This window comes from Artibeus jamaicensis, unplaced genomic scaffold, assembly GCF_021234435.1.
Source record: "Artibeus jamaicensis isolate MK-2021 breed Jamaican fruit bat unplaced genomic scaffold, CSHL_Jam_final contig_391, whole genome shotgun sequence".
In the NCBI taxonomy this organism is placed as follows: Eukaryota; Metazoa; Chordata; class Mammalia; order Chiroptera; family Phyllostomidae; genus Artibeus; species Artibeus jamaicensis.
In genome coordinates, this window is record NW_026521814.1 from 7,852,643 (window position 1) to 7,871,706 (window position 19,064).

A 19,064-nucleotide genomic window follows, 5' to 3' on the forward strand; every position below is an offset into this window, starting at 1 on the left:
TATTTTTCATTCTGCAAGTAAATAATCCAAAGTGATATTTCCATCAACTAGTGCTTTCAAACAAAGGTCCATACCCATTAGAGGGTTGTGAATTCAATTTGGTCATTCAGACAGAATGATTTTCAAATGAAATAGAATAGAAACTAAAATAACTTACATATGAAAAGGATGTGTATTGTTTCACCGGACTCTTGTTTCAGATCTGAGTGTGTCACCATGTAAAGTACACTTCTTATTATCCATCTCAGTCAAAAAAAAAGTTTGAAGTATCACCCCACAAATTACTTATTAATTTAAAAAAAAAAAAAAAGGAAACTGTTCTTTGCAGCCAGCACTGAGTCATGGGTGTCTCTCAGGACAACTGGCATAAGCGCCCCAAGATGTGGCAAGAGACAGTCCTACCATAAGAAGCAAAATATAGGCAAGGACACCCCACTGTCAAACACTAAGATTGCCCCCCACCAGCACACACACACATACTCACACACACATGTACAGGCTGCATGCAGGGTGGGGCAACAAGAAGTACAGAGCCTTGAGCTGGATGTGAGCAGCTTCTCCAGGGCTCCAAGTGTTGTACGTGTAAAACGAGGGTTACTGATATTATCTACCACACATCCAACAACAGACTGGTCCACACCAAGACCTTCATAAAGAGCTGCCTGGTGCTCATTGACAGCACACTCTATGGAGCTTGGTATAAATCCCACCACGTACTTGCCCCTGGGCCACAAAGAAGGGGGCCAAGCTGACTCCTGAGAAGAAAGAGACTTTAAACAAAAAATGATCAATAAGAGCAAGCTTCTTGCATGCTTCCTTCAAGGCCAGGCCACTGTGGCCGTGCAGGTGGCTTGTGCTGCACGGTCAGCAGCCATATTTCTAGCTGAGGACAATCAAGGCCCAGATAGGCAAAGAATCCTCCTTCCTCCTATCTTAGCTCTTGTAAAAAAAAAAAAAGCATTTATTATTCTAAAAAATAAAATAATAAATAGAAACCGGCAGATGTTTTAATAGGTTTAATTGTTATTTAGGTATGGTAAGGTCAACAGATCAGGAGACGACTGCCATTGAAAAGATAGTTTATTATACTCACCAACCCCAGGAGAGGGAACATAGGTCACATCTTTGGCAGCCACACAGTGACCCACTGAAGTCTTCACTGAGAAAAGGGAGGGGGAACTGTGGACCAGCACCCTTGCTGTGGTGTTGAAAGGAAGGAGTAGCAGGAAGAGTAGGCAGTTTGGGACTGGCTAGTTTGTATTTGAAAATCACTCCCCGGAGAGAACTCCCAAGGGGAGACAATGAGGGAGGCAGGTCAAGGCGAGGGGACTCAGGCAGACCGTCCGGTTGCCAGGAACAAGGTGTGTCCAGCATAAGCACCCAGGGCAGGAATGAAAGCATCAGGATTTCTGAAATGTGGTAAACACAACACGTACCACATGGTATTACTGACAAAAATGCACAACTTGAATCTTATCATGGGAAAGCATTTTACAATCTATAAATTTACAATTTATAGAATTAATCATTCTATAAATGACCAACCTGTATTCTTCAAAAATGGCAAGGTCATGAAAGACAAGAAGGCTGAGAAATTTTTTAGACAAAAGACAACTAAATGTAACCCATGGCCTTGGGTTGGACTTGGACTGGGGGAAATAAGAGCTCTAAAGACATTTTTGGAAAAATTGGTGGCATTTCAATATAGACTATAGAGTGAATGACAGTATCATAATGTTAAGTTATCTGATATTGGTTATAAAATAGAATGTCCCTGTTCCAAGGCAATGTACCCTCAAGTGTTTAGGGGTTCAGGAACATGAGTTTTGCAACTTATTCTCAAATAATTCAGAGGGGAAAGTGTGTGTGTCTGTGTATGTGTGTGTTAGGGAGCAAGAAAGCAAATGGGCAGAGTATGTGGGAGTTTCTTGCAACTTTTCTGTGAGCTTGAAATTATATTAAAGTAAAAGTATTTAAGTTTGTGGAACTTCACGTTAAATCATAAATTCCATAAGAATAGTTTCCCTCTTGTCTCCCAGTGCTTGCTCTTATTACTCCCACTGTACAGAACATTCTCCCCTCCTAAAACTTCCCTTCATCTGGAAAACTCCTGTTCAACTTTCCAGTCTCATCTAAAATATCTCTTCTTCTGAGAGAATCCTAGAAGCAGCAAGAGATAAGGGGACTGTCCCCTACAAAGGACTTTCCATCAGACTGTCAGCTGATTTCTCAAAAGAGACCTTACAGGCAAGAAGGAGCTGGAAAGAAGTATTCCAAGTCATGAAATCCAAAGACCTACATCCAAGATTGCTCTATCCAGCAAAGCTTTCATTTAGAATGGAAGGGAAGATAAAGTGTTTCTCAGGCAAGATCAAATTCGAGGAGTTCATCATCACCAAGCCCTTATTATATGAAATGTTAAAGGGACTTACCTAAGAAAAAGAAGATAAAAAAGATGAACAGTGAAAGGACAGCAAACTCACAGTTATTAACAACCACACCTAAAACAAAAGCAAACTAAGAGGACAGCTAGACCAGGAGCAGAACCATAGAAATGAAGATCAGCAACAGGGGAGTGGGAGGAGGAGAAGGGGGGAGAAGGTACAGAAAATAAGTAGCATAGACAGTAGGTAGAAAATAGATAGGGGGAGGGCAAGAATAGTAGGGGAAATATAGAATCTAAAGAACTTGGACACGTGGACATGAACTAAAAGGGGAGGAATGGTCGGGGAGGGGGGTGCAGGGTGGAGGGGAATGAAGGGGTCCCCGGGGAATAGACCTACTGTAGTGGCATAATCAATAAAATATAACAAAAAGAAAAGAAAGAAAAACTAAAGAAAAAAATAATAAAATAAAATATCTCTTCTCCCAGGAATCCTCCCCTCACTCCCCATACTGACTTCGGAGGCCCTCCTTCTTTTAGTGTAAGTGCAGTGTTCTATTTGCTACAAATCTACTGGGGGAAAAAACTACTATTTCTATTATATAGCATTCACAGAGAAATGGTTTCTCTCTCTCTTCTTCTCTCTTACCCACAAGGACATATATGTTCTGTTTTACTATTTTCTGAATACAACTAATATTTTACCAGGTTCAAGTAATTGTTCAATGAGTGCTGGCCTGTGAACCAAAGGCTCACCAGTTCAATTCCCAGTCAGGGTGTATGCCTGAGTTGCAGGCCTGGTCCCCAGCTTGGGGAACCACAAAGATCAGTGTGATAGGAAAGATACCCCAATACACCAATCAGTGTATCTCTCCTCCCCTCCTTCCTCTCTCTCTAAAAATAAATTAATTAAATCTTTTTTTAAACTATATCATTATAGCGAATTACACAATAAATTCCTGAAAGCAACACGCAGAAAAGATGATAGTACATGCTAACCTAAAATCAACTGAAATGTGACAGTGGCCCATATTTCAGTACCTGAGGACCATGTCCCCACAGAGTTCTCAGAGTGAGAGGCCAGCCTCAGGGTCTGCTCATAATACTCCAGCGCTTCATTCATTTCTTCTTTCAATTCGTACATGAACCAAAGATGCTCAAGCTTTCTATGTCTGAATTCATTTCTCCAAAGCTATTTCCCCCAAAAAAGATATGTTAGCCTTTAAAACTGATGCCTCTTCTATTTTCACTGCTTTTAAATAATGGATAATTGTATCGACTTCAGATTTCCTTTGAAATTCCCGAAGTCAGCCACCATAGAAATATATCTCTGGCAGTTTTTCTTCCTCAAGTGGTTTTATGCATGACGCTTTTTATAAGTGTCTCCAGCTTTTCTGCGGTCGCCTGCCCCTGTACCCACTGTCAGCCAGCAGTACATAAGCAATGTCAGAAGTGGGCTTCTGGGTCAGTCTCTGCTCAGAGTTGGCCGCTCTGTGTTCTGTGGAGTGTACTGTCATTTAATAAATCTGCTCTCTCTCTCTCTTTATGCTATTAAAAAAAAAAACTGGGCTTCTGTTCCAGAGCAAATTCAAAGTGAGATATGGCTAATCTTGTCATTCCGTCTGCCCTTTTTTCTATCCTGTCCTCCAGACTGACAGTTTGTAGCTCCCTGTATCTGAAAAACTTGTGTTCTAGAGCAAAGTTTTATCTCTGGGCAGAGAAGGGTGTTGCCCGAAAGGCCACTTTTATAAACTGAAGAGCCTTATCCAGACAGTATTTTCTCTGGTAAACTTGGCCAAGTATTGAAAGACAAGGTCTGCGAGTACTTGTTCAGTACTTCTTGACTGTGCTTTTCTCCTTCAGCTTCTTGCCCTGTATCCTGAAGCTTCAGGGTGAGGAGAGCCCATGTATATATCTTCTTGATTTAGAGAAAACATCACACTAATCTGTGATGCCTTGTTAAAGCCGCCCAGACCATAGGTGATAACTGCCTACCCAATGCTGAATTCAGGGTTTTCAGGGCCCACTTCTAGAGCCCTGACCTGTTCATAATTCTTTCCTCTACATTTCAGGAAGGCCCATTCTTCCTCCTAGTCCACCTCAAGACACTACTTTCTACAGCAGGAGGAACTGGCAAACTGCCTGCACATGCTCTCCACTTTGTGCAGGTAAATCTGGGCTTCTGCCAATCTGCACAGATGGTAACACAGCCAGGAGTAGTTGCCCCAGGTAACCAGCTTTCTCACGTCTGGGTGGTTGGCATGTTCTCCTTGGATTAAGTCTTCAGCTTCTTTCAAGCTCTCCACAGCTTCCTTATTCTGGCCTTTCAGGTGTTTCACGTAGGCCAGTAAGTTGTGTGTTCCCCACATTGCATTTTGTGCCCGGGGACTCAGTCTCACTGAAGACCCTATATTCTAACTCAGGCACTTCAGTGTCATCAATGAGCAAAATCTGAAGTAACATCTCAACTGCTCCAGGCTATCTTTGACCAGATCTTCATCAGCATTCTTACTCCTGGTTGCTAGGAATCAGGAAGCAGTTCTGCAGTATTTTCTTTAGCTGGAGGGGCTCCTCTGAGATCTGCCAGCCAGGAGGCCCTTCTGCAAGCCCTCATCCGAGCCCTCATTATTATCTATATTTCCCTCAGCCCAGCTCTTCTCATCCTTGTCTTCCCATGGTCTCCACAAAGCACCTCCCTCTGCAGCCAGAATAATCTGGGGGAGTCATACTCACCCTATCAATCACTTGGTTGTAACCCTCTAATAGTTTTCCCATTATTCCTGGAATAAAATTCAAAAGCTTTAGCATGGTCTATGAATGCTTGCATAAACCATCTGGCCCCTGGCCATCTTTGAATCTCATGTAAATATCTAGCACAATGTCTTCCACTTAGTTCCTCAAACATACTACTTTCCCAGCTTTGAGGGAAAGATTAGGAGAGAGACAGGCAGAGATTCCTGGCGCTGCCTAGACTCCTGCGCATGCTCTGGGTATAGTTCCTAACCTAGTGTATCCTACCAAGAATCCTCCCTTTGCTTGAACAAGCCTGTGTGGGTCTCTGCCCTTTGCAAAACTGAGCCAGACTGAAATCATTAAAAAAGTGCCAGAAGACATCAAGGTACCTCACCAACCTGGCATCCCTGGTGCACTTCTGATGCAATAACTGCAGTCCACAGGGGAAGAACATTGTATTTATGACCTGCCCCCCCACCATTATTTTTTTCTTTTACAACTTTGACTTGCCATCCTCATGCCCAGGGAGGCCCTAAGCCACAAGCAAGCTGCCTGTCTCTGGTGCACAGCCAGGGCCAAGACGTAAAGGGCTAATCAGTGGAGTTTTCCAAACCAAAAATGGAGACATCAGGTGTAATATGACAAGGGAACCCTCCTGATGTGCAAATATAAGCCATATGAAAAGTCTTGGCTGAGGTTTAAAAAAACAAGAGGGAAGCCCCTGGCTGTTGTAGCTCAGTGGATTGAGTGCAGGCCTGTGAAGCAAAGGATCACGGTTCAATTCCCAGTCAAAGCACATGCCTGGGTTGCAGGCCAGTTTCCAGTGGGAGATGCAGGAGAGGCAACCACACATTGATATTTCTCTCCCTCTCTCCTTCCCTTCCCCTCTAAAGATAAATAAGTAAAATCTTAAAAAAAAAAAAAAACAAGAGGAGCCCTGGCTGGTGATGCTCAGTGGGTTGAGTGCTGACCTACAAACCAAAGGGTTATAGGTTCAATTCCCAGTCAGGGCACATGCCTAGGTTGCAGACCAGGTCCCCAGTGTAGGGAGTGGGGACGGTAAGAGTCAACTACACACTGATGTTTCTCTCCCTCTCCTCTCTCTAAAAATAAATAAATAAAATCTTCTTTTAAAAAAAGAGGGAATATAACTGGTCTAACTGATTGAAAACATGCTCTACAAAATTAGAACTTGTCTGAAGTTTTCAGGACTTAAAGACATGATCATAGGAACCCCTGGTGAGTCAGGTGAGCCTAAAGCAAGCATAAACTCTGCATTGGGTTTCTGGCATTTCATCCAAATCAGACCTTACAAGATGCAACTTACTGTAATCTGAGGGACAAACACCATATGATCTCATCTTTAACTGGCACATAATCAACAAAAGAAAAAAGCAAACAAAATATAACCAGATTTAAGAGCAATCTAACAATAGTCAGAGGGGAGGGGGCAGTGGGGAGAAAGGTTTTCAGAAAATACTATAAAGGACATATGGACAAAACCAAGGGGGAGGGTAAAAGCAAGGGAGGGAGGTGGGTTTGGAGGGGTTGGGGGGAGGGGTTGGGAGAAAATATAGACAACTGTAATTAAACAATAAAATGATTTATGTTAAAAAAAAGATGCAACTTATTGTATTGTGAGATCTTGAGATCTTGTATGCAATGGAAAACATCCTCAGGATATTTTTAAGTTTTTTAAACTTTCCTTTAGCAGTATTTGCCTTTAGGACCTACAATTAACTTTGTAGTCTGAGTTTCTAAAAGATCAGTATTTCTCTGTGCCATGGGGTCCTTTGGCAATATTTGGAGACCATTTGGCTTGCAAAGGGTGAGAGGGTATTACTGTCATCTGGGAGGTAGAGACCAGGGTTGCTGCTAAACATCCTATAATGAACAGAACAACCTCGCCGCTGCCACCACAGAGAATTACCTGCCATCAAATTTCACTAGTTTGAGGTCAAGAAACCTAACACAGTGCAGCCAAATGTTCTGTGACAACAAAATCTTCACCTAGGATTTCAGATCTTTAGATCAAGAACAGAATCGTAAAACCCAATCAAAAATCACTTCTACTAATTTCATTTTCTAATAACTAGACAATCCCGTGGGCAAACGACTAAAACTCCATAGATCAGAGTCCAGTCTGGAGAAAGAGACTTTAAGACGAGGCGGGCCAAGAAGCATTTCAAAATGGGGAAGACGCATATCGGTTCTCACACTTCAGTGGCTTCAAGTAAATGCAAACTGAGCAAGAAGAGTACTTCTTTCCCCTCTTCTCTCTGGTTGATCAACTGCTGTTTTTAACTCAAGCCGCAGATCACATGTTTTCTCCTTTGTGGTAAAATCTCCTCCACCTTTCCCAGAGGCCTCTTTCTTTTCTGTAATCCCATCCCACCAAACACTAACCTTTTTCACGACACTCGAGGCATGTTCTAAACGCTTTAACTACATTCATAGCTCCTCCAATAAACTCTGTACTGTTCAAAGTCTTTCTTAAATTAGCTTTTTAATTATAGGATAGAGTTACATAAAATTTGCAAAGATAGTACTAAGAGCACCCACAATATCCCACACACATTTTAGCATATTATTAACAACTGACATTAGTATGGTACATTCGTAACAATTAATTAGTCATTATGGATACATTGTTATGAACTAAAGTGCACACTTTATTCAGATTTCCTGAGTTTTACCTAATGTCCTTTTTCTCTTCCCAGATCCCATCCAAAATATCACATTACATGTAGTTATCATGTCTCCTTAGGTTCTTCTTGGTTGTCACAGTTTCTCAAACATTGTTTTTTGTGTTTTGGTGACTTTGACTGCTTTGAGAAGTACTGGTCAGGTATTTTGTATAATGCCCCTCGGCTGGGTTTGTCTGATGTTTTTCACAGATTAGACTGGGGTTGTGGCCTTGGGGCAAGACCACAAAAGTAAAGGGACATTCTTCTCACATTACATCAAGAGTAGGTACTATCAACAGGACCTATCACCTTGATGTTAATCTTTTTTTTTTTTTTTTTTTTGAGAGATAGAGGAAGGGAAGGGGAGGGAGAGAAACTTCAGTTGGTTGCCTTCCAAACGCGCCCTGACCAGGGACCCAACCTGCAACCCAGGCATGTGCTCTGACTGGGAACTGGAGACCTTTTGCTTCACTGGGTGACACCCAACTGAGCCACAATGGCCAGGCCTGATGTTGGCCTTGATCACCTGGCTGAAGTAGTGTTTGTCGGGGTTCTCTGCAGCAATCATTCCTTTCCCCCTTTTCATTTAGTCTTCTTTATAAGGAAGTCATTTTGCACAGCCCGCACTTAAGAAGTAGGAAGCGTTCTTCTCTACCTCCTGAGGGTGAAGGGAAGAAATGCTTTTGCAACCCTGATTATTTACTTATTCAATGCTTTATTCATATCGATGTGGAATTTTAGATATTTATTTTATAGTTGGGGTTATAATTCAATACCACTCAGCTTACTGCTCAAGTGGTTCTAGCTGTGGTCACTGGGAGCTCGTCCAGTTGGCATACACCCATCGCTGTGCGGTTCGGGGTTTTGTTTCTGTTCGGACCACTTCCTTACTCACTGGCATGACAAGGTGTTCTGGGCTCGTCTGGTCTATTTCTACTGCAAGGCGAAGCCCTTCACCATTTCATCTCAGTGGAAAACATGGAGTGTTTTCTTTCTTTTATTTTTTATTGTAGTTTCTCCATTACCATTTAGTCCTCTCGTATCTCCCCTTCCCCTCTGGAGCGTCTGCCAGATCCATTCCTCGTTGGTGGCCCAAACCCACCAGCACCAAAGGTTGTGATTAATCTTTTCACATCTTGGCATCCACTTCATATTAGAAATCTCAGTTCAGTACATTGGAAATGTCTTGAGGAGAAAAGTAGCAGAGAATTTTGGGCTTACCTCAATGTTTTCGCTTTCTTTCTTGAATCTTGGTCTCCCAGCTGCTAGTTGTCTTACTGCTCTCCGACGCCTTTAAACAGGTTGTCTTATATCTAAAAAAATTTTGTTTAATTGTGACTATTCTCCAGTCAATAGTGTTGTAATAACTATATATGGCGCCGGGAGAGTACTGGGGTTATCAGAGGGGTCGCTTTGTAAATTATATAAATGTCTAAGCACTGCCCTATAAACCCGAAACCCTTATAATACTGAGTGTCAACTGCAACTAATAAATAAGTAACAAAAATTCAAACAACAAGAGAAAAAGAAATGGAGCCAACAACAGGGAGCCAGCTTCCCTCTGCTTTGTTGTCACGGAGAATCTGTTTGGCTGTCAACGAAGACGGAAAAGTTCCTTCCGAACTCCTCTTGTTTTTGTCCTCCTTCGGGGTTTTGGAATTTCTGGCTTTTTTTCTGAACACTGATAAAACCCCTGCTCACCCAGTTTTCAAAAGTGAACGTGTAATTTTAAATGTTTATACTCCAAATGAGCTCAGGAGTTGTGTGTGTGTGTAAACCTGTGGGCAAAGGCGTTGCTGTATTAACTGTACGGCCCTGCCGTGGCCACAGTATCTCGATGGGCTGACTCACTTAGGTCAGGTTGTACGACCAAATCCACCCTTTTTTCTCCAAAATTCCTAATAGCTGAAAGCATAAGAGAATAAATGAAATGGTCACAAACCACTTAAGTTTTCTGATTTTTTTTCTATCGTGCAGCTATGCCTTCTTTTTATGCCACATAAATTCCAAAAATAACATTGACTTGACCTTTCTGATGGTTTCTAGCAGGTGTTGTATGAGATGGACACAAAGTTGCCTGTAGCAGCTTTTGCCTTCCAGGACTAGTGCTTTGAACAGAGTTGGGCAAACTGCTGGCCAAGCGCACCAACTGCCTGCATCTGTACAACCTACAAGCTGAGGATAGTTTTTATAACTTTATATCATTGGAAGAAATCAAAAGAAGAATAGTATTTTATGACATGTGAACATTATGTGAAAATCAAATTTCAGTGCCCCAAAAAATCAAGTTTTAGCAGAACACGGCTACACCGATTCACTGAAGTACTGGCTATGGCTTCCTTTCATACTCCAACAGCAAAGCTAAGTAGTTACAACACAGACCAAAGAGCCCCCACATCGCCTAAAATAATTACTATCTGGCCTCCTACAGGAAGAGTTTGCCAACCTCCGATCTAGAAGGTGAAGTGAAATTCATATGGATATAACCACAAATTCAGGCAGGCGGGACCAAGGACATGCAGGGGACGCTCCCCGGAGCTGAATGCGGGGGGCCGGGGGCGGGGACTGACTGCCAAAGAGAGCAGGGTACCTAAAGAAGCATCACCAAAGAAGCAGCTCTCAAACTGGTCCCTGCAGGATAGCAAGGGTTTCAATAAGTGACGATTCAGGAAAGAAGATTGTTAACGAAGGGGAGAGTTTGCGCAGAGAATAAAGAAGGAAAAATATAAGCTGGAAAGGGCTTCAGGGATGAGACACCCCAAGTTTACAATAAAAAGGAATTATTGGGAGCAAAGAATATGAATACCCCAGTGGTTGTCCCTTCTTTATTGCATGCTACACATCAGTAATAACCACAAACATCAAATGTTAAATATAGTAGTGCTTTAATACTTAATGCTCTCACCTGGAATTTGGTGCATTGCAAAAACTGTTAGAGAAAAGTGTGTTAAGAAACTGTATAGTCTGAGAAATAAGGGACACTTGATTGCATTGGTCAGTAGCCACCCTATTGGTGATTTGAATAAAATGGACATGAACTCATAGGACTTCATTTTTGGAAGTGTCACTCTACCCAAAAATGCCCCAGCATTTTTATAACCGTCTATCAAAACAGGGCTATCCTAATTCAGTGTTGTCAAGTCTACATCCACAGGTCTTCTGGCTTTGAAAACAGTTAACAAAAATGTGCCAGTCTCTAGAAATCCTATATGACTGCCAAGACAGATGAACTGTGTCAATAATCCAAAGGTCCTGAGCCCCCTGGATGAATGGTCACCAAGTAGTCAATTTTTTACCCCTTTGCAAAGGTGTTTTCTTAGTTAAAAATCTTCCCAGATTACTATCTCTTAGGAAAAAGCCAAGTTCCAACCTTTGGACCCTGAGATGCTTAAAGTAACTGTTTTACTTGAGAAGCCATGGGGGAGGTTAAAAAAGGAATGTTTAGCTCTTGCTGCTGCCTTCTTACATATTCACAGAGTAAGGTGTTTCACGGGCAAGCTTGGCTGGGCAGACAGTATTCATAGCACGTTCCCCACCCCCAACCAGAGCCTCCCAATAATAAAGCCAATGGGCCCACACACGTAACCATCACAATTAAGAGCTGCATTGACTGAGTTCAAATCCCAACTCTTACTCTCCTAGCTGTGTAACTTTCACAACACGGCCTTGGCTTGTAACCTCCTAGTAACTCAGTCTCTTTATCTGCAAAATGGGACTGATAATTCCCCCAGAGTTTTGGGGAGGATTAGTGTTCAATAAGTATCCATTATGGTTATTTGATGGCTCCAATATGTAAGTCCTCTAGAACACCGAGATACCCAGTCTCTCCCAAGGCCATTCTATTGGTGGCCCCACATTTTTCATCATGTAGGGTAAACATCCACTTCTGTGCTCCTTCTTTTCTCACCACCACTCACCAGACCCCACTGCATCCTTCATTAAGTGCAATAACCTTGGCCTTGGCAAAAGTCTGCCCTTTTCATTTTCAAAAAGGAGGAACAGGCTAGAGCTTTATGATCAGAGGCATCTGTCTATCAATGCAGCTATTTTCAACCACTGTGCTACAAGAATTTTTAAAATATGCAGTACCTGACTATTTATTTAGTCAGGGGCACTGACCTCTTTTCCTTTAGATTGTCAAATAAAAAGAAATGACAACAGCCAACATAATAACAGCTGCTGGTGTGAATGAATAAAAATCATATCTCTTTTTTTTTTTGGTCAGATTGGCAAAAAATATATTTTTTGGTGTGCTGAAGAATTTTAGTAATTAGTTTATGCGTGCCATGAGATGGAAAGGATTGAAAATTGCTGTATTACTGGATAGTTGAGCTCGAGACCACCTGGATTGTATTCATATTTACAGCTGAGGTCTCCACTGCCGAGACTGAGGCAATAGATGCCCTTCGATCTTCCAAGGGTTCCCCAAACATCTGCAAACCTTTGCTCATCAAACATAACTCCTCTGGCTCAAGAACTAAGTGTATGACTATTGGCATAAGAACCAGTGACAAAGACCACTAACTTTTAGTACTCAAGAAGTCTCATAAAGACAACCCTAAAGAGGCAGGGATGTAGAGGGGGAGATGTTAAAGAAGTAGCCGTGAAGAGTCAGCTGTTTCAAAGAAGCTTCGTTAAACACTGAAGTTCTGTCTTTACTTAAAAAAGACCTGATGAAGTGTCCCATTTCAAACTTCTTCAGTGAAAGGTGTCATTTTACTTTCGGACTTATGAAGTTGCCAGACCCTTCATGCATTCAGTCAGTGAATTAATTCTGGTGAAAAGAGATGATCCCAGAGAGCAGCCTCACTTGCTTTGAAAGCTTTCTAGTACTACACCAGAGTGCATTATAAATCATTAATTTGTGTCTTTGGGGCTGCTATGAATTCATCACCAAAAACAGAAAGAATGCTATTTTCCCTTGACCCATTCAAAAAATACATTCAGGGCTTTGTGTCCTGAGTTTTACATTCCTTTGTTCCAAAAGAGAGAACAGTGTTTGTAGTGATACTAAGGCTCCTGTGTCTCCAAGGAAAGGAGGGTTCACCTGACTGCCAAGGGTGCGGGATCCCTGCAAGACTGGGAGAGGAGAGGGCAGGGTTCCGTGAGGAAGAAAAACCTCCACCAGCTTCCCCCAAGGGCCCAGAATGTTAAAGGAGGGGCTGGCACAAGGAAGTCTGTGAAGTTCAAGAGGCTTGGGAACAGCAACGGGGCTTTCCATGACCTTGGTGAAGGTTTTCCGTGTGGTCTACCTGGAGCCAAATGGTGAAGGACCAGGGCGTGGCAAGTATCAAACAGAGGCAGGAGTGGACTGACAATGGTGACCACCAGAGGTCAAAGACCCAGCTCACCCCATCCTGTCCCTAAAGCCAGGGCTCTTGTGCAAGCCAGTGGCAGATAAGTTATTTATATTGAATTGTTGACCAAGCTTGGCAAACAGAAATTCGGAAATAGATTCCATTTCATTTCAAATACAACAATGTGACAAGTTGCCATGGAAAAATTCATACCTGTTACAAATTGTTTTACTCGCCCATAAAGTAGGAATAATAATATCCATCTCAGAGGTTTTTAGTATAACCAAGTGAGATCTATGGTGTAAAGTATGAATTACTCTTGAAATGTTTCCTATGCTGTTATAGACATGCTTAGATATGTTTAGTATAAACCTTTCCTTCTCTTGCTAGAATGTTGACTGACCACTTGGCTCAATAGCATTTCTCTCTCCTTTGTACTGAAATAAGCTGAAACTCAGTTCATCACAGCCAGCAGAAGTAGTTCGACAAATGTCAGGAATAGGAGATGGCGTCAGAGACAGACCTACAGCCAGGTTCTGCTCTCTTAAGAGTCATCTTCCCTCCCTACACGAATGTCCAGTGCTGTCATAAGGACAGAAGCTCACACTGACATCCAGGCTTCACCTCGGACCAATTAAATCAGAGTTCTAGAAGTAGGGCCTGGGCACTGCCAATGTTTAAACACCACCCACCCAGGTGATTCTACCTGTGCAGCCAGGTGGAGAGCCCTGACCTTGGAAATTCTATTGCTTGGACAGTAGTAATAACTTTGAAGACCTGTTCAGGCAAGATAACTAAAGGAAGGGTTGCAGGAGGTTGAATCTTAAGTCAATTATTCTAAGATTTCTGTTGCCCTCATTATAAATTTTATTTGTAAAATATGTACCTATGAGAGGGTTTTCTAAGACAAGTCTATTTTTCTAGTCCTGAGAAAGGGCCTTACCCCTTTTCTGTACACAAAGGATTCTTAATCCTTCCTTGGGGTTTTGTTTTGTTTAACATTTTTCTTATTAGCCACTCTAGGAACGACCTCTGAAATTACAGTGACTTTTAAGCATGGCTATTTATTGTGAATGCAGAAATCTAGCCAAACAATACAAGAAGCTTTATTTAGCCTGAAAAACCACCACTTTGGCTCCCTTGGAAGAGTTATACTGAAGGGGAAATGGTTTAAAATTCTAACATGGAGACTAAAAATTTAATCAGATAATGTAGATAATATTTAGATGAGTATTGAAAATATGCAAATGTACCACCCTTCTCAGAATTTTAGTAAATGTTCTGGAATAATTATACTCTAATACTTCTCAAAACAACCTTATGTGGCAGATGTTATTGTCTTTACTTACACAAGAGGCAGCACTTTAAGAAAATTTAAGCAATTTGCCCCAAATTCCAAGACTAGGAAATGGCAGAGCAGAGATTGGAGCACTTATCTGAATCAAAGTCTAGATTTTTTACTCTAAACTTCCAGGGTCATTTAAACCAAAGTCTAGACTCTTGACTATGAAGCCCAAGGGTCGTTCCAGCCTTCTGCACAACAGCACCAAAATTCTTTTGCTTCCTGCAAAATCTTATCTTACCCAAACCAATTACTGCTTCAAACAGGAGTCTCAAACTCAGAGCCCAGGCTGGTAATACAAATGAGTTGATATGGGTCATTTTTTTTAACCCACATTGTTCTATGGTGTAGAAATTAGCTACTTCTCTGCTTCAGCCAACTATTGTCCTCTACCAAGTATTGGTATTATCAGCCTCTAATTTTAAAATGCAAGCCAGAAATTTGAATTTTTGTGAGAAATACCTAATTTTCAAATGTTGGCAATACATTTACATACTTGCTTGTAAAAGAATACTACATGAGACAACACTGAGCAGGCTAAACTATGTGAGCCACAGGAGAAAGAAGAGAGACTCATTCAGTATATTTATTATTATTATTATTATTATTATTATTAATTTGAGAGAGAGGAAAGGAGAGAGTGAGAAAGAGAAATATCAGTTTATTGTTCCACTTATTAATGCATTCATTGGTTGATTCTTGAACATGCCCTGACCAGAGGAATTGAACCAGCAACCGTAGCATATCTGGACAATGCGTTAACCAACTGAGCTACCTGTCCGGGACCCATTCCATATTCTTATCTTTTGATTTCCAGTATACATTAGTTGCTTTATGTACCAGTAAATGACTTTCTAGACAACACCATGAGGTAAGTCTGTGACAGAAAAAAAAAGTCAGCTCACTAATTAATCAGGGTCTCACTTATACATACACCATGGAAATAACTTTTTATCTTAAATCAGATTTTCCTCCATGACAACAATGGTAAACATATGAAGAGGCTGTATACTAATTACTGAACATACAAATATTATGGGAAAGTTATGCATATCTCCTTGGACAACAAATTCACTGGAGTAGTTTTAAGCTAAATTAAAATGCACGCAGCCCTTTAGGGCAGGAGCTCTCTTATCTGCAGCAGGCCCAGGCAGACATTATCAGGCTTGGAGGTTGGACAGGTTTTCCCTCAGGAATGGCAACTTAAATGAAAAGCCCTCAGGCTGCATCACAGCAAAAGGAAAAAAAATTCCTATTTTCTAAAATCTCTCCCTAACGCTGACTCTCAGATCTCTGAACTAGAGATAGGGCTGGAATGTGGATGCAGACGGGAGTAGTAGCACAGAATCTTTTCAATGAAAGTGCTTCTCAGTGCACATTTTTTAAAGGAGTTTCCCAATATCACTCAATGGAAAAAAATATTTGATCTCTGGATCTCAAAATAAGTACTGAGCCAATACTTGTACCTCCTTTCATTTACACCAGCCATTCACATTAATAACTATAGTATTCTCATTTGTCCCTTTGTTTATGTTTTCTTTCAAAACATGTCAAATTCATAGAAATAGAGAGTAGAAAAGTGGTGGCCAAGGGCTGGGTAGGATGGGGGAGATAGGGAGAGGTTGGTGAAAAGGTACCAACTTTTAGTTATAGTTGAGTAAGTTCTGAGAATCCAATGATCTAATGTAGAACATGGTAACTGCAGTTGATAACTGCATATCATATATTGAATTTACTAAGCGATAGAACCTAAATGTTCACATTAAAAAAAAGTAAATATGTGAGTGATGAATGTGTTATTTAATGGGGGGAAGCCTTTCACAATATGTACGTATATCAAATCATCATGTTGTACAGTTTAAATATCTTACAATTTTATTTGCCTGTTATACCCAATAAAACTGAAGTAAAGAAATAGGAGGCCAAAGACATTGAACCAAATTAAAATGCTGGCAAGGGTCTTACCATTTCTGAATTTTCCAAGCAATGTGAGAAGAGCATTTTTTATTGTTAAAATTGATGTATATAGTTTTTAATTAACGTCTTTCTTGGTTTTTTATTGTTGTTCAGTTACAGTTGTCCCTGCTTTCCCCCCACGGTTCCTCTCTCCCCTGCCCTGTCCAACCCGCACTCCCAAAGACAATCCCCTCCCCACCAGCCTTGTCCATGGGTCCTTTGTACGTGACATGTCCCCTTCTTTCTCCTGTTATTCTCATCCCCCTCCCTGTCCACTCTGGTCATTGTCAGTTTGTCTCCATGTTTATTTCCATGTCTCCAGTTCTTTTTTGCTCATTTGTCTGTTTTGTTGATTAGGTTCCACTTACAGGTGAGATCATATAGTATTTGACTTAATGTCTTTCTTGTAGGAACCAAAAAAGGGAAAATGAAATGGAAGGAATATTCACTATAAGAGAACTTTTTAACAAAGAAAAACAGCAGCTTCCTATGGAGAGTTGTCATCGTATCTTTTTAAAAAAGTAGTTCATGAGTGTGAAAACAGAACCTTGAGACAACTATCACTATATTTCCAGAAAGCTGATAATTATTTAGAATATAAAATGGCCCAGGCTTTCTATAATTGATTTAGAGTTTAAAAATCTATAAAAGTGCAAGAACTGCACTGACGGTGGTGAGCCTATGAGGGTGAGCCTATAGGTGAGCCTATATCTTTCATTGCGAAGCCTTAATTAAAACTTTTAAAGGTGGAAATCATGGCAAAAGATCAAAGAAGTAGAAAGAGGTGTCAGGCCGTAGTCAGTTCTACATCAAGAGCATTCAGCCGCCTCCTCCTCTTTTTTTCTTGATAAAAACCTATTAATTCCCACTCCCTTCTGTGCTAACATTCATTTCAAGGAACTATGCTTGGAGCTCCTTGTACATGCTTTTCAGACTGTGAGGAGCAAAAGTGTGGAAACATACCGAACATCTGAAACAGCTCTGTTCAACTCACGGCTGTGCGTCCCGCACCTCAGCCCCTCCTCCACCCACATGCGGGGTCCTCGCAAGGTCCGGAAGAGGGATTATCACCCCCCTGAAGACCTGGGGTGGAAAAATCTGATAACAGCACAGTAGAAAGTTATACTGTGACCAACAAATTTCTAACCCTAGGCTCATGGCAACAATCAGAAACCGACTTACTAAACTCAGTGGGGTTTTTTTTTTTACATAATTTGGGCAAAAGATGACTGTAGGGAGATTTTTAACTGAAGTGTTTCTCTTTTTAAAGATATTTGTTTGTTCGTTTGTTTGTTTGTTTGTTTGTTTTAGGTGGAGAGAAAAGGATGGAAAGAAACATCTATGTGAGAGAGAAACATCAATAGATTGCCTCTCATACCCACAACTCGAGGATGTGCCTTGACTGGGAATTGAACCAGTGACCCTTCACTTTGTAGAATGATGCCCAACCAACTAGGCCATACCAGTCAGGGCCTGAAATGTTTTTAAATAAATACCCTTATTTTGGAGAAACTGGACTTTCAGGGGAGAATGACAGAGTTGGAGGATTAAATATGAAAATTATGACAATTCTAAAATGTGAACCTGTGTCTACCGCTGCATCTTGTCTCTCCATTCTTCCTTTCATGTGGATAAAACAGCAGTCAGCCTTTCACATATGGGTGGCACTTAGCCAGTCTATGTCCTTTTAAGTAAACACTTCAAATTAAAGAGTAAAATATGTACATAAATCATTAAGTGTACAGTTAGACCATTTTTTGTTTCCAAATTAATCCATGTAGTCCGCACATGTCAAGAAACATTGCTAACATCTCCAAAAGCTCCTTTCATGACCCTTTCAGGACATGGCACTCTCTTCCCCACCTAAGAGTCACCACTGTTCTGACTTCTAACCACACAGATTCATTTTAGGAAAAACTCTGTATTTTAGTGCAGTCAAATGCTGTCTTTCAAGCACTTGGCCTCAGATAAGATCTGCAGATGTGCACGGAGACAGCACAGCTATCCCAGGCATTCATTGTTTCACTGCTTGGCTATCCTGAATTCTACATGGAGAATGTGGATGGAAAAGGGGGTTCTATGGAAAGCGACCTCACAGTTTATCATCTGATGATGAACTCCTGACTGGGAAGGTCGTGGTGGGTAGCCACGCCCAAGATTGTCTGTAACTTCTTCGGTGAAAGGTCTTAAGCCAAACCTGTCCATTGTTCTTGTGCATCTGGGTTAACACACTTTTGAAAAACCAGAAGAAATACTCCTGGAGGGAAGCACTGACCCTCAAGAGAACACATAATCCTGTTAACTGTCCAGTAAGCGGATGCCAGCCTTACCTCGCTCGCCTCTCAGTGATCCTCCTCACATTCCTGCCTTCATTTCAAATGCAAGAAAAGAAGCTGCAAAACTGTTCTTTTCCAGAGCATCTGAGATCCTTCTCTGTGACATATGCCCTCAGTTTGGCTCAAATAAACTTGTAAAGATTCCCTACACGTTTGTATGTTTCCTACATTAATAATAGTAAACATCATTTAGGTATTAAAAAACCCAGATTTAGTTCCTGTTCTACCATAATTAGTTGTGATCTAGATGGAGTAACTTCTCCATTTAGGCTCTTAAATTCCTCTTTGTAAAATAAGTACATTTAATTAGAAATAGTACCAGTTCTCTTC

General features: G+C 41.1%; 1 pseudogene; it reads right to left on the reverse strand.

Moving 5' to 3' along the window:
* Window positions 1-3,377: 3,377 nt before the first annotated feature.
* On the reverse strand, window positions 3,378-18,603 carry LOC128627422 (interferon-induced protein with tetratricopeptide repeats 1-like; annotated as a pseudogene).
* Between the last annotated feature and the right edge of the window lie 461 nt (window positions 18,604-19,064).